The sequence below is a fragment of the Taudactylus pleione genome, unplaced genomic scaffold, assembly GCF_031769625.1.
Source record: "Taudactylus pleione unplaced genomic scaffold, aTauple2 ptg000360l, whole genome shotgun sequence".
Taxonomy (NCBI): Eukaryota; Metazoa; Chordata; class Amphibia; order Anura; family Myobatrachidae; genus Taudactylus; species Taudactylus pleione.
In genome coordinates, this window is record NW_028284761.1 from 1,751,189 (window position 1) to 1,761,228 (window position 10,040).

The window sequence follows — 10,040 nt, forward strand, 5'->3', positions numbered from 1 at the left end:
TAAGTGGACATTGGGTACAACGGCATTTTTCAGGACACTGAGGACACTTTTTCTGACGTTTCTGTACAGTCTCGGTATCGCCTGCCTAGTGAAGTGGAATCTAGACGGGATTTGGAACCGGGGACACACTACCTCCATCAATTGCCTAAATCCCACTGCACTAATGGCGGATACCAGATGCACGTCTAACACTAACATAGCAGTCAAAGCCTCAGTTATACATTTTGCTTCAGGATGACTGCTGTCGTACTTCATCCTCCTCGCTAAGGACTGTTGGAGGGTCAATTGTTTAGTAAAAGTAGTGATGTTCCTACTTCCTCTCTGGGATGATGAACAACACCCAGCAGCAGCAACAGCAGCAGCTGCAGCAGGAGGTGTAGCAATGCAGGATCCTCCGGAGGAATCCCGGATAGGAGAGTCAGTCATGCCAGTGACATGGCCTGAAGGACTACTTCCGATCCTGACTAAGGAGGAAATTGACGAGGAGGGAGTTGACAGTGTGGTTTGCAGGCGCTTAGATACAACAGGACAACGGGATTTAGGTGTCCCTGGACTGCTTACGGTCTTAGCCAAAGTTTCTGAACTTGACAGTAACTTTTTATGAACGCGCTGCAGGTGCCGTATAAGGGAGGATGTTCCTAGGTGGTTAACGTCCCTACCCCTACTTATTTCACCTTTACATATGGTACATATGGCAAGACAGTTGTTGTCCAGATTGGATAGAAATATTGCCAGACCAAAGAGGTGGAATGTTTGGTCTTCTGCCCAAGCATGACCGTGATGGGCTTTTTCATCCCACGGACAACAACTGTCTCCCCCGGAGCCTGATTTAAACAAACCACATCACCATCAGAATCCTCCTCGCCAACTTCCTCCTCAGCGCCAGCTACACCAGTATCCTCATCCTGTTGTACTTCAACAGTGACATCTTCACTTTGCATATTAGCAAGTGGACTGTGGGTGCTCCTTTCAGCACTTGCAGGGGGCGTGCAAATGGTGAAAAGAGCCACCTCTTCCCATCCAGTGCTGGGAAGGTCAGGCATCGCAACCACCACCACACTTGGATTCTCCTTGGGGATTTGTGATATCTTCTTAGAATGCACAGTTCTTCGCTGTGCTTTTGCCAGCTTAACTCTTTTGATTTTTTTAGTGGGAGGAGGGCTTCCATCGTCATGTGAAGCTGAACCACTAGTCATGAACATAGGGAAAGACCTTAGCCATTCCTTGCCACTCCGTGTCATAAATGGCATATTGGAAAGTTTATGTTTCTCTTCAGATGATTTAAATGTTTTTTTCAAGGTCATTTTCCTGAACTTTGTCATTTGGGATTGTATGTGCCCTCTACTATGACATTGGGCATCGGCCTTGGCAGACGAAGTTGATGGCATGTTATCGTCTATGTCATGACTAGTGGCAGCAGCTTCAGCACTAGGAGGGAGTGGTTCTTGATCTTTCCCTATTTTATTTTTATCGGAGGAAGTTTGGTCCTCCATTTATGTTATATTGATATATACGTGTGGCTAAGGCGCACACAAACACAGAAAATAATTTTTGATTTTTTGTTGGAGACTAGTGCACTTTGTGGGTTACACCACCCTTTAAGAAATGAGCCTTCCGGCCCTTTACTTATGGGACACAGACGCCCGCTTGGCGCTGCTCCTTTGTTGATGCACGTGCAGCTACAGTGCACACAATTCACAAACACAGAAAAAAAATTTTTATTTTGTTTGGAGTGCCCTTTGTGGGTTACAGCACCCTTTAACAGACAAGCCAGCCAGCCTTTTACTTATGGGACACAGACGCCCGCTTGGCGCTGCTCCTTTGTTGATGCACGTGCAGCTACAGTGCACACAATTCACAAACACAGAAAAAATTTTTTTATTTTGTTTGGAGTGCCCTTTGTGGGTTACAGCACCCTTTAACAGACAAGCCAGCCAGCCTTTTACTTATGGGACACAGGCGCACGCTTGGCACTGCTCCTTTGTTGATGCACGTGCAGCAACAGTGCACACAATTCACAAACACAGAAATTTTTTTTTTATTTTGTTTGGAGTGCCCTTTGGGGGTTACAGCACCCTTTAGTGGTCAATCCAGCCAGCCCTTTATTTATGGGACACAGGCGCACGCTTGGCTCTACTTTCTTGATGCACGTGCGGCTACTGTGCACACGATTCACAAACACAAATTTTTTTTATTTTTTTTTGTTTGGAGTGCGCTTTGGGGGTTACAGCACCCTTTAACAGACAAGCCAGCCGGCCTTTTACTTATGGGACACAGGCGCACGCTTGGCGCTGCTCCTTTTGTTGATGCACGTGCAGCCACAGTGCACACAATTCACAAACACAGAATTTTTTTTTTATTTTGCTTGAAGTGCCCTTTGGGGGTTACAGCACCCTTTAGCGGTCAATCCAGCTGGCCCTTTATTTATGGGACACAGGCGCACGCTTGGCACTACTTTCTTGATGCACGTGCGGCTACTGCGCACACAATTCACAAACACAAAAAAAAATATTTTTTTATTTTATTTGGAGTGCCCTTTGGGGGTTACAGCACCCTTTAACGGTCAAGCCAGCCGGCCCTTTACTTATGACACAGGCGCACGCTTGGCACTACTTTGTTGATGCACGTGCGGCTACTGCGCGCACAACTCACAAACAGAAAAAATATAGATTTTTTTTGCACTTGGTGGGAGCACCCCTGATGGACAGAGCACCCCCTGGACAACACTACAGCACCCCTTTAGCACTGGGACACTGCACAGGACTTTGGAGTGGACACAGCCCCTATGGACAACTGACTGCACAACACAGTCCAGCCAGCCCCTATGGACTTTGAAGGAGTGGACACAGCCCCTATGGACAACAGCAGCACAGCGCAGCACAGCACAGCACACCACTACACTGCACTACACTACACAGCCCAGCCAGCCCTAACTCCCACCCTCCCTCTTCACTGTCCACAGCCGAGTGAGAAAATGGTGCCGATGCGGGTACCTTATATAGGATCCAAAACCCGCGAGACCCGGAAGGCGGGATGATGACGTTTTGCCTCGATTTCAGATCCGAGTCAGGAAGGAAAAGTCGAGCCTGACTCGGATCGGCCTCGGATCGGGGTAGCTCGGGGGGGGTTCGGATTTCAGATATCCGAACCCGCTTACCCCTAAAAGGAACTGCACGGATAATGATTTTTGCCAGGAACAGCTTATGGACGTATCTGAACATTTTCTGAATAAAGTCTATAAGTCGAGTGCCTTGGAGAAAGCAAAAGTTAGAATAGATAAAATTGAGAGGAAGGATTTATTGATAGAGAGAGGATTAAAATGACCAAAGAAATAAGCACCAATGCAGTCAGTACAGCACTTGTTTTAGAGATATTGAAAGCATTTTTAAGAAAAATTGGTAACTCCTAATGCAGGATCCTGGTTTATATGATAGTTTACCATCAGATCAAATTTTTATACTGTATATAGGAGAGCCCCAGTCTTGAAGGACCAGTTAGTGCAAAGCAGTTTGGAAGTAAAACCCAGTCAAAGTATTCTCACAAAGGGATTTCATAGGTGTGGGGCTTGTTTAATGTGTAAAACTGTGAAAAGCACAAACAATAAAATGAAGGAATTCACTGTAAATGGTAAAAATTACCCTATTAAGGAGTTAAATACAAGCAACTAGAAGTATATAGCTTATGCTCTCGAGTGTGCATGTGGTCTGCTATATATTTTAAAGACAACTAGGTGTTTAAAATTGCGGCTAGCAGAACACATATACAATTTGTTACTTCCATCATGGCTAGTGAAGTGAGAGCCCGGTGCTTCTGATGATGGGATACAGCTGGAACAAATTAAAGAAGGGGTATATTTAAGAGGATGGGGGGGAGAGCCAGCCATGCTTCTGACGAAGGACCCGTGTGATCTGAAACGCGTCAAGCATGGCTCTTGTGGGACACTCCATTGGTGATTGCTGGACATCGGTGGGCATTCAGTGATGTGGGTAAGGGATCTGGAACTGGTACCTTAGCATTCCTTTATTAACCATCTGGACTGGGACACTGAATGTTAGCATGTATGTTCCTGCTTTGCCATTTAGGAAGTGATATCATGCTTTTATACATGTCTATATTTGTGAGTAAATTTTATTAATTACATTTTTAAATTATCGAAAGGTCTCTGCACTAGTTTGTTTGTACCTTTGTGTCCTTCCTACCCATGTTTATATACTTATATTGTTTCAGGAATAAACCTGGTTTGCAATACTGAATGATGACCTACATGTTCCTGTTTTGCTATTGAGGAATGACTTAGGCCCTCATTCAGACCCGGTCTCAAGTGCTGAGCACTGCGCAAGCCCGGGAGCGAGAGAGAATTTTGTAGGCGGGGCGGGGGCATGGCTACCCAAACAAAGGTGTTCTTGACGGAACGCCTGCCATTTTGAGGGTGGCCGCACTGACATCAGCAGTGATGTCAGTAGGGAGCTTCCTGATCGATTAGAGCAGGAAGCTCCCTGAGGCTTGCATTTGCCGAGACCCAACCTTAGAGTCTCGTTGCAGGCCCCAATTGTCACGATGGTCTTGACCATCACGACCATCAACCTGGTAGGTCGCTAAAGCTGTGGGTGGTAACCCACAGCTTAGCTAGCAACCAGGAGGCCGCACTTAAAAAGAGAAGCGGCCTCCCTCATTCAGAACGAGCGCTCGCTTCTTGTGAGCTCCTTTGAATGAGGACCTAAGTGTTTATATACGCGTCTACATTTGTGAGTGCATTATATTATTACACATTGTCCAATTGCCCAAAGGTCTCTGTACTACGGTCTGTTTGTAGTTTTGTGTCTTCCACACCCATGTTATTTGCACATGGGAGAAGGATACATATAATTCAGGAAATAAGAAGAGGAAATTCCATTTTAGTCATCATCCCTTCCCATTGATGTGAATATCCTGTGAGGTCATCATATAGAAGAATCATTCATATGGGACTTGCCTTTTATTACAAGGACATTGTGAAGGGTGATTATTGCTCTATTATATGGGCGCTGGGAATTGCAATTTGCACTTTTGGATTTTGCACTATACAGTGGGTGTATCAGTGAACCTGTTTAAACGGGGAGCGCTGAACTATTCCATATATATTATTGATTGTGTCTTATTTTTATGTGTGTGATGTACATTTTGAATTGCTTCTTGTAGGGTCTCACCGTGCTGTCCATGTCAATTGTATTCAGTGTGATTTTTGAAAAGAACAAATTTCAATAAATTTACCAAAATCCATTCAATTTGAAATATTGATCCATATGAATAAAATACTTAATTCAGTTAATCCCTACTGAATGTTTTATGATGGCGGGGAGCAATTCTATGCCACATGTTGTTACCCAGGCATTTTAATCAAAAATGAAATCACTAATCCTATGTAGGACATTTGCAGTATCTCATTTACTTAAGATTGTAAACTTGTTTCATTTGTGTGTCTAAAAAGAGATTTACTGGTCAAGTCTCCGATGCCTGATAGTATGGTTCTTCCTAGAGGCAACGTCTTGGTTTTGTGTATCTTTGTAGTAAATTTTAAGCGTGTCATCTGAAGCATGGAGTTAGAACCGGAACTGGAACTGGATTTGGACTTTGAACTACTTTCTAAACCAAAATGGAACAATTTCTCTAACACTGCAGCTTAGAGCTCAGTAATGCTACCACTCCACCTTCAATTCACCTCTCCCTCCCCCCCCCCTTAGACTGAGTTTGGGGGTAGTCTCATGCTGCATCCCAAACGCACTCAGCAAACTTCTGGATGTGACAAGATCTGACAGTCGAACGAGGGAAATGCTTGGTGCAGTCATGTTGCCTGTTACAGTTTACACCATTATTTTTTATTTCTGATTAACTTTAACATGGTTTTTATCTTTTAATGCTGTCACTATTCTTTTAAGATTACCTTTTATACCTTTTGTATTTAGCCTCTCATTCATTATTTTTATTTTCTCTCCACCTGGATGTTATACTTCAGCTACTTGCACACCCTGCCAGATGTAACCTACACAGTGTGCCCCGGATGGCTGCCTTGGATGGTTATTTCTTGGGCAGGATGAACAAACACGTGGATCTATTAATTCAGGGTGTATTATTTTATAAATGTTTCAGCCACCCATATACAGTACATCATGCCCAAACTGCATCACTGTTTGCTGTGTTTGGTATTCCCTGTTTTGTACCTTGTACTCCCACCCTACTGTAAGATATGCCTGCATGTTATACCTCCAATGAAGTGCATCCTCCATAGGCAGTGTGTACTTCACATAGATCTACTCATACTGGGTATATCATACTGCCACACACATCAGCTTTCCCATATATGCCTTGGGTTCTTTTACAGCTTATTTCCCACATTGTAACCTTTGTAGTGTGCCCAACATGGCTGCCTCATGTGGTACACTCGTGAATGGGATGAAAAATACATGGACCTGACTAGTATGTTGGGACCCTACTCCTAGCGTTAGGACGCTGCAACCACCTATTTTGTGTCATCTCTTCTAGGCATAATCTATTCCACCCAGGGTAATCCTACGTAGTGCGGCCAAGATGGCTACCTCATCTGGTACCTTTTGAGGGTGGAATATATAACCCATGCAAGTATTTCTCAAAATGTCTACACCAACCCTGCAATGTGCTTTTTGTGCTCTCTAGGTTTTGGTTGTTTTTAATTATCTCTGTGTGGTTTTCTATTTTCTGCAATACCAATCCCTGTACAATGTACCATGCTTTCTGATGTCTGTAAAGCGAGTTTGAGTCCTGCGGGAGAAAAGCGCTATATAAATAAATTTATTATTATTATAAATTTAAAGTAAGTGTTTTGGATTCTTCATTTTAGAGGAATTCAAGTTGTGTTTTTATCATGATACCCTTATTATATTCTCTTTCACTTGCTGTATTGTATATGTCTTTATTATGTCCTGTAAGGTTTAGATATAACTGTTTACAAGATCGTACTGTACATCTCTTAGTTGTCTGTTTGCTTTTATTTTTATTTTGTCATTTTGGTCAGATGACAAAATTACCTTCTTTATCTGGAGGCTTTAAAACTGTGTCACCCCAGGTCTGAAATCCTTTCATGGTCTCTATCTCTTCCATCATATTGGACTTATTTAGTTGGGGATGAAATATTAAGCTAGCAAGTTCTTTTGAAAGTATAAGCACACATCATTTTATCATATCATTCAGGTAAAATTACAACTTCTTCCTTACAAATCAGTTGTGTGTTTGTGGGAGATGAGAATTGTGGGATCTATTGTATGCTGCTCTCACAGATGTTCTGCTGTTGGCTTTTCTTACTTTATAAGTTCTTCTCAATAGATGTTCTAGCTGGTAATTCTACTGTCAGTCTGCTGCGTGGTAGCTCTGGCAGAGATAAACCTTCATGTCCTGTGGGAAGTCTCTTCCTGTAGAGATGTCATATATGATGACTGTGGATGGATATTGCTTGTGTTGTTGTGAACTGGTCTCTTGATGTTTAAAACAGTCCATTGAGACATAAGTAATTGTTGTAAGGATTATGATAGTGAGATGAAATATTTAAATGCTGACGCGTTTCTTCTTTCATGTTGCTTTCCTCAGATAGTAATGTACCAGCTAAAAACATCTATTTCCTACATCAGGTGTCATTCAGGACACAGTAACTGCGACATTGCTCACTAATAGGCTGGTCTGTCATTGCTCAGGTTTCATAAACCTTGAAACAATAATAATGTTATCTCATCTTTAGTCCCTCCTCATCATCGTCTTGTGATAGCCAGTGACTGTGTTTCAAAGCATTCATCTTCTCATCTGCTGCTTTAGATACTAACAAATTTAGAGGTATAATTACAAAAGTTTGATTTTGTTCGATTTTACTATTTATTTGATTTAATATAGCAAATAATAATATTTACTGAAGGCAAAATTGAATGTCAAATTGAATATCAAACCGAATCCCTTTCCAAATCGAAAATCAGTAAAACAATGATACTTTCACATAGCCAAATATAGGATCCCTTCAATTACTAAAATTCTATTTCTAAATCAACCACAAATCGAACAGAAAATTAGAATTTTAGTAAATGTGGGATTTGGACTGTTAAATCAATTTTATTTCATTTGATTTTAACTACTTAAATAGTAAATATACCACATAATGTGTCTGTCTTTGCATTCACTAATCCCATGTACAGTATAAGGAATTGCTCCAGACGGTAATCACATTTTGATATTGGGTTTATCTATTGCAAAAATACATATTATTTGCAAATGAAGTTTTATAGTGTGTTATTTTCATTGCTACTGTATATGTGGTTTTAATTAATTATTTCATATAATCAACGGCAAATAATAATCTTTTCATTCAGACATTTATCAGATTATAGCGCTGTGTGTTCTTTAAAAAATTCTGCAAAACAGTTTAAAAAATGCTCAATACCAGCGTCACAGTGTCGGGATGCAATCGGGAAAACGGCTGACATGATCCCGATGGAATGGGTATAGGTTCGATTCCTGTCAGCGGCAGCCCGACAAAAGCAGAGTTAGAAGCAGCGGAAGCCTGACAGTGCTGGAAACCCGATCGTGGATAGGTGAGTATATACTAACCTAACCCCCCTAACCCTAACCCTCCTTAGGTGTGCCTAACCCTAACTTCCCCCCCAAGTGCCTAACCCTAATCCCCCCTCTAAGTGCCTAACCATAACCACCCCCTTCCCCGCTGCCTAAACCTAAGTCCCCCGGGGGGGTGCCTAACCCTAAGTCCCCCCCCGGGGGTGCCTAACCCTAACCCTCCCTCCCCCTAGCCTAACCCTAACCCTCCCGTGGGGGTGCCTAACCCTAAGTCCCCCCCGGGAGCCCTAAACCTAACCCTCCCCCCCGCGGCTGTCCTCTCGCGGTGCCTGGCATCTCTACAATAGGGATGCCGGGCGCCGGTCTCCTGGTGTTGGGGAAATGCAGGCGTCTACATCTAGATGCCCGGCATTTCACCCTTGCCGGGAAATGACAGTCGGGAAGCCGGCTGCCGGTATTTCATACCGATTCCCACATCATCACAGGATCTCAGCTCTCAGGGAAGCCCAATAGAGCATTGTAGCAGGAAGCAGAAAGCACTATGGGCCTGATTCTGTGTCGCTTCAAAAAGCGCACACAGAAATGTGTTTTGGTGGTTGCTCATCTGCGATTTTATCCAAATTGCCTACAAACTCCTTTCCTTGTGTACATCTCTGCAACCAAGTGTGCAAGGACTGAGATGCCCACTTCTAGCACTCGTCCGTGCACACAGTAATGCTGATTGATGCGTCCTTAAACGTCACCATCTTTCACACCACTGAACCTTGCACCAGCAGGTGCAGTGTCTCCGTCTGACCTTGGCCTCCTATGCACGCGGCAGTTCATCTGGGAATGCAGCCACATGACTGCGACATTCCAATAATATGCCTACTGAATGGACAATTTTTGCGTGCACTATTAGCCACCTCCCAGCCACTGCCCAGAAGCACCCCTAACTTTTATGCCACCTTTTTGATACCATCTGCATCGGTTGCAACAGCATCTTAGTGCGTAGAGTGAGGGTGATGCATGCTCTTGGGGGTTCTAGGAAATTTTCACACAGTTACAAATAATTGTTCAACTACAAGAACATTGGGTTTGCGGACTGCGTGCAGACTGCATGCAACACAGAATCGGGCTCCGAATGAAGAGTAGGGATGGGGAACCCCATGTGCGGGGGCAGTATAAGGCCCTCAGGATCATTTGGTTTGATACTCTGAGCTGTTTTTCTGCTTGCCTCATCTGGCTAGCAGGGTGTCTAGAATGGCATCTATGCAACAGTGCCGCCTGGAGCATCCTTAGGACACTTCAGATGGTCACAGCGCTGCCCTTACAGCTTCCCGGAACATCCTCAGGTCATTGCTGTAATCACCGGTGATTGTGGCCCCGCCCTGTGTGACATCACAGGAAGGGACATGGCCTGCACCAGGCCCGCAAATAATGTTATATATATATCAAAATGGCCCTCAGCAGAAAAAAGGTTCCCAACCCCTCAT